This window comes from Balaenoptera borealis, assembly GCF_965194805.1.
Source record: "Balaenoptera borealis genome assembly, chromosome: 8".
NCBI lineage: Eukaryota > Metazoa > Chordata > Mammalia > Artiodactyla > Balaenopteridae > Balaenoptera > Balaenoptera borealis.
In genome coordinates this window covers 97,559,302-97,565,534 of record NC_138865.1, presented here as the reverse complement: position 1 = coordinate 97,565,534, position 6,233 = coordinate 97,559,302, and the positions used below count along the sequence as shown (strand labels likewise).

The window sequence follows — 6,233 nt, the reverse complement described above, 5'->3', positions numbered from 1 at the left end:
ACTGCCTAACTTGCTCTGTAACTGCATGCAATGGCTTCCCACATATGTGTGAGTGTGTGAGTTGCCCACCCAACAAATGTCTCTAGAAAGAGTTTTCAGATGTACAATGGGGTATGTTCTAAAGTTTCAGAATACAGCTGAGAAAAACTAACAAACACATTTATTTAAACACAAATTTTTTTAAAGGAAGAGCAGGAATTCTGATGCTAAAATAAACCTTAGCAAACAACTCCTTTAAGCCAGCAAACCTACCTCCTGCTCAAAGCGTCTCCTCTAATAAAAAGACAGGCCTCCAGCCCCCTCTGAGTCACAGACTCAGTTCTAAACTCTTCTCTCTGCCCTAATGTTCATTCCACATCTGGAAAGCATGGAGCATAACACAGGTATTTATTAAAGTGGAAGATTTCATCCATAGTCACTCATGTAAGGGATCCAGGATTCAAACTTGGTTCTTTCTGCTCTCAATTTCTTCCAATCCGTCTGGTGGCCTTCTATAATCCAACATTGACCCCATGATCAATCAAAGGTCACAGGCAAAATCAGGTTCCTTCAGAAAGCATGGACCAGTCTGGAAGAAAGAAGTGAAACAGTGATTGTGGGAATAAAGGAGTAAGTGATGAGAATCAACATTAGTGGTAGCTTGTTTGGGATAAAGGAAAAAGATAAGTTACTTAGAGTTGTTTTCCTTGTCCTTCCAAAGGCCTTTTTGCTCATCACCCTGAGTTCCCTGTAAGTACATCCTCTTGTTCATGGTATTTTAAAATCATATGTCTACCAAGTGTATGATTTAAGTTTTGCTTTTCAAATATGTATCAGGACATGAGTTTATATAGGAAAGCTGGTCAGGGGCCACGTGTGTGGGGGTAGTAAGAGCAAGCTTGGAGGGATGTTCTGCTCCAGGTCTTGGAATATTTCACTCTCACAAGCAATAAAAGATTTCAATACTGACAGGGCAGGGGGCGGGGAGGATGTATGGATGGGCTGCTGTGGAAGAGATGGCATAGGGAAGGGAATGAAACCCGATGTGGTCAAGAAGAAGCCGGACAGCCCTCAAGCAGCTGCCTTCAGGGCACAGGGGCCCCCTAGAATTTAGCCACCTGGCTCCAGGGAGGATGCCTTGGGGTGAGGTAATGTGCCTTGTTCCGCCTGGGGCTGACTTAATTTACTTTTAATTACATAGCTTCACAAAAATATTGGGTGAATGAAATAGAGTCCCATCAGCAGCAGGTCCTTAAAAATGAGAATCCCGGGCTTCCCTGGTGGCGCAGTGGTTGAGAATCTGCCTGCCAATGCAGGGGACACGGGTTCGAGCCCTGGTCTGGGAAGATCCCACATGCCGTGGAGCACCTGGGCCCGTGAGCCACAACTACTGAGCCTGCGCGTCTGGAGCCTGTGCTCTGCAACAAGAGAGGCCGCGACAGTGAGAGGCCCGTGCACCACGGTGAAGACTGGCCCCCACTTGCCACAACTAGAGAAAGCCCTCGCACAGAAACGAAGACCCAACACAGCCAAAAATAAATAAATAAATAAATTTATAAAAAAAAAAAAATGAGAATCCCAAATCCTTTTAACCTGGTTGGTAGTAACTTGCGGATTGCTATAACTCCTCATATCATCACACACATATACATACACGCACATATACATACACACACGTTTTCCTGAACCTCACTCCTCTCTCTAAAATTTATCGTTCCTGAAATCTTAGCAGATTCCTCAGCAATTGACTTGGGATCGATGGGAAGGAAAATAGGGCCACAACACAGTAATTCAATTTGACAAAATTCAGTGTTTATTCAATTGAACTCAAATGTTTATTTAGTACCCTACTGGGCCCTGGGTTAGTGAACCTGACAGCGTTTCTTCCCTCAAAGAGTCACAGCCAGATGGACAGCTTTCCAGGCTTAGATTCACCCTTGGGAGCTTATGAAAATACAGATTCCTCAGCTTCATCCTGGCTTTCTGAATTAGAATATCTAGGGTGGTGGGACCCAGGAATCTATATTTTAAAAAGCCATCACAGGTGAAGGTGACTTTTATGCACTATAAACTTTGAGACCATCTGCCTTAGACTCTTAACTTACCATTTTGATTTCAGACCTCAAGCACAGAGAACACTCTGGTGGCCCACCTGGTGATGGTGAGGGACAGATTTCCTGAGCCTCTAACATGCAGGAAAATGCAGCTGACTTCACCTGGGACACCAGAACTAAAAGACACCCAGCCCAAAGTTCCTCTTGGCCCACATGTCACAGGAACAACCTACAAAGAAAAAGACACAACTGTGACTTGAGGAGCAAGATGGAACGTGTGCCCAGGATCCAAGTTCAGATGTACCCATTGGAGACTGACGCTACCTCTTCTAACCCCTACCTCAGAACTACCTTTTGAAGTGGGTATTTTAACTATCTGTATTTAACAGAATGAGGATGCCAGCTTAGCAATATTGAGTGTCCTGCTGGTGCTACAGGAATTTTAATTCACTTTCCCTAAATCCAATCCGAAGTTGTTAGATGCTTCCAACTTTGGAAGACCTTTTCTAAGAGGTTCATATCCAAGAGTACAATGTTTCAACAGGAACTTGGGCAGAAGTAAATGAAGCCCAGCCACTGGGAAGCAGCTACGATGTTATAGGACATTGATCTAAGCCTTAGATTATAGGCCTGGCTCTGCTGTTTACTAACTAGTGGCCTCAGACATGTTACCACTGTTCATGCAGTTCCCTAAGCCAGACTCCCAGGGGTCATCCACATCCCTCTCACTCACCCTCCACATGTAATCCATTCTTACTGGTTCTGCCTTCTAAGTATCTTCGAATTTGTATACCTATTTCCATCTTCACTGCTATCACTTTAGACCTGAACTATTGCAAGAACTCTTAACTGATCACTCCCCTTCCATTCATCCTCTCCCAATCCATTTTCTCCACAACAGCCTAAGTCATAGCACATCAATCCTTGACTTAAAAACCCTTTAAAAAAAAAACAAAACAAAAAACCCTTCAACCACTTCCATTTATCTTAGGATAAAACTAAATCTCCTATCATGGTCTAGGCCTCTGCAGACTCATCCTGACTCACTTTCTGCCTTGCTTTCTAGGCTCCAGGCACGCTGGTGTTTCTGTCTTTCAAGCACTCCATGCTCCCTTCCTCCCAGAAGCCTCCATGTACTTTGGTCCTTCCCAGGGGAGTACTTTTCACATCCTCATTCACCCACTTAACTCATTCTTCAGATCCCGGTTCATTATCATTGCACTCAGGAACCCTCCTCATTCCTCCTCCCCCCTCCTCCCACCACTAAATCAGTTCCTCATTCACCCACTTAACTCATTCTTCAGATCCCGATTCATTATCATTGCACTCAGGAACCCTCCTCATTCCTCCTCCCCCCTCCTCCCACCACTAAATCAGTTCCTCATTCACCCACTTAACTCATTCTTCAGATCCCGATTCATTATCATTGCACTCAGGAACCCTCCTCATTCCTCCTCCCCCCTCCTCCCACCACTAAATCAGTTCCTCCTGTTATATGTTCTCATGGCTCCCTGCACTCACCACAGTTTGCAATTATACATCCTTTGGTGATTTTCTGTCTCACCCACTAGAGTGTGAGCTACATTAGGGTGGAGACTATGTCTGTTTCTCCACCATCATCTTATTCCCAGCACCTCAGTACAGAGCCTGGAATGTAGTAAAAACAATAATAATGATGCTGATGCTAGTGGCTATATTACTGATGCCTAACATGTGCCGTCTTGCTCCTAAGTATCGATACTTGACTCGAGTTAGTTCTCTTAAACCTTGAAAAACCCTATGAATTTATAGGCACTCCACTGAGATCTTTTTTTTTTTTTTTTGGCTCAACCTTTTAATAGAAAAAATTCACTGATGTACAAGAATGCGAAAGTGTGACAATGACAACATATGGAATTCTGTGATTGAAAGTCCCCTCGAGTGCACGCTGTGGTGCACATACACCCGCCCACACGTACTCTGGCATGGAAACATAAACTTAATGCAAACCAGTGCTACCAAGAAGCGCCAACATGTGTTCTCCATTCCACCAACCACAGATCTATATCTACTCCAAACATTCAGGAACAAAAAGTACAGCATCTTCCAGGAACAGCAAGGCAGTCTTCTTACTCACAATGGACCAGCAAAAAGAGTACTGCACACTTAAATTTAGGATCGTCATTCATGAGGATCGTCACAATCCCAACGTAAGGAACAAATCCCCTCGCTCTCCTCACAACATCGTTCTTCTCTAGCCAGTGTTGTCCTTGTTTATACAGGCCTCGGTCATCAACCACACTGTTATCTCCTTTGGTCAGAAACTTCATACGTCCATTTTGCTTTTCATGAATCTTCAAGACTCGGTGAACTATAGGAACCTCTCTTCCTTCTATCCTAAAAACAACAATTTCTTCCACTCCTACGGGATGATCTTCAACTCGATTTGCTAGAAAGAGAAAATCTCCTCTATGGAATGCACGTTCCATGCTGCCACTGAGCACCGCCACAGCTGGACTTTCACTTCCAGTTCTAACCGTTAACCCCTTCCGGAGCATTAGTGCCGAGGAGACAATCTTTCCAAAATTTAAGACTAGATAATAGAGCTGCTGCTTGTTCATCCACTGCACATCGTCCAAAAAATCGAGAGATACCATGGCGGGGCCGGCGAGGGGACACGGGCAGAAGAGAGGGCGAGATGTGACCCGCGGGAGGAACGGCTGGCACACGGGCCAGGCTCACACTAGACAGGACCCCCTCCGCTGAGATCTTGATGAATGAATACAGTCATTTCTCTGCGCCTCATTTTTCTTATTGACAAAACGGAGAAAGTAGTATGTGAGTGAATCACAACCAAAGTTGCAATACTTTATATTTTCTCTAATTATTTACAAATGAAAGAATTGAGCCTTTAAAAAGTTTTCCATGGGTTTTATTTTTTTTCCCATGGGTTTTAAAAACATACGTGTGTGTAGGCACATTATGCTTATACCCTTCACCTTATACAATGTTTCTAATACAATGTTTCTCAACCTTTAAATTAAATTATTGCCACCACCCCATCCCCTGCAAAGAGAAAACATAACTTAAAATGTAAATTATCCCTAACGAGAGAAATTAATAAGATTTCTTTGGGTAGGGTGGAGCTTTGGAGGGCCACACACCATTGTAATTGCTAAGGGTTTTTTTCATATTCTAAGAATTAATTTTTATCCCCTTGGTAGTAATATCACTGCTCCTTTCTTTGAGAATGAATGTTCTAAAAGGAAGAAAGAAAGGAAGGGAGAGAAGGAAAGAAGGAGGGAAGGAAGAAGAGGGGGGAGAGGAGGAGTGAACTGGGGCAGCTGCAGTGACTTCATGATGGAAGATGGAAGTTCAGAAAGCAGATAAAGCTGAGCCGGCAGCTTTCAGCACTGTGGTCAGACCCCCTGTGCCCCTGCACGCTCCCCTCTGCCCCTCCTTGAGTGAATGCCCCCTTCCTTCCACATTCCTCCCAACTCTCCCTTCTTAATGGCCACTCTGAAACACGCCAGGTGAGGCTCGGTGTCGTGGGGATATGAGTGCAAGCAGCCAGGTGCAGCTGCTGTCCTCAGGGGAATACAACTTGGCGATGACGGCAGCCCATAGAGAGAAGAGTTGGGAAGAGTTAATGCCATTTGGGGGAATCAAGAAAGGCTTTAGAAAGTAAGATAGCCTTTGCGGTTGGGCTGGAAGGAGGGGCAGGATTTTGATAGACAGTGATAGGAGGGGTGAGGGTGAGGAAGAGAAAAATAAAGGCTTCAAGGGCAGAGGATACCGCCTGGGAGAAGACCAGGTGTAAGAAGTGTGGTGTGATGGTGTGGCATGAAGGGAGGGAGCGGGAACTAAGACTAGACCTATTTTGGAGAATCTTGAATGACAGGCTTAGAAGTTTGCTAGGAACCATTGAAGGTGTCAGCAGTGGAATGACATCAGAAGATATATGCTTTAGAAACGTTAAGGTGGCAGCTGCGTGGAAGATGAAGCAGAAGCAGAGAGGAGGAACCCAGTGAACAGGATTTTCCCATGGACCAGGCCAGGGTTTCTCAACCACAACACTTTTGACTTCGGGGGCTCAGTGTTGTAGGGGGCTGTCCTATACATTACAGGATGTTTAGCAGTGTCCCTGGTCTCTACCCACTAGGTGCCAGTTGTGACAAACAAAAGTGTCTCTGGACATTGCCAACTGTTCCCTTGGTGGGG

The 6,233-nt window shown here is 44.8% G+C and overlaps 1 pseudogene across 1 annotated transcript; it reads right to left on the bottom strand.

Annotated features, from left to right (window-relative positions):
• Window positions 1–3,422: 3,422 nt before the first annotated feature.
• Window positions 3,423–6,192, bottom strand: LOC309633198 (signal peptidase complex catalytic subunit SEC11A pseudogene; annotated as a pseudogene). Its single transcript has one exon. The product of its transcript is annotated as a signal peptidase complex catalytic subunit SEC11A pseudogene (transcript).
• Window positions 6,193–6,233: the final 41 nt, after the last annotated feature.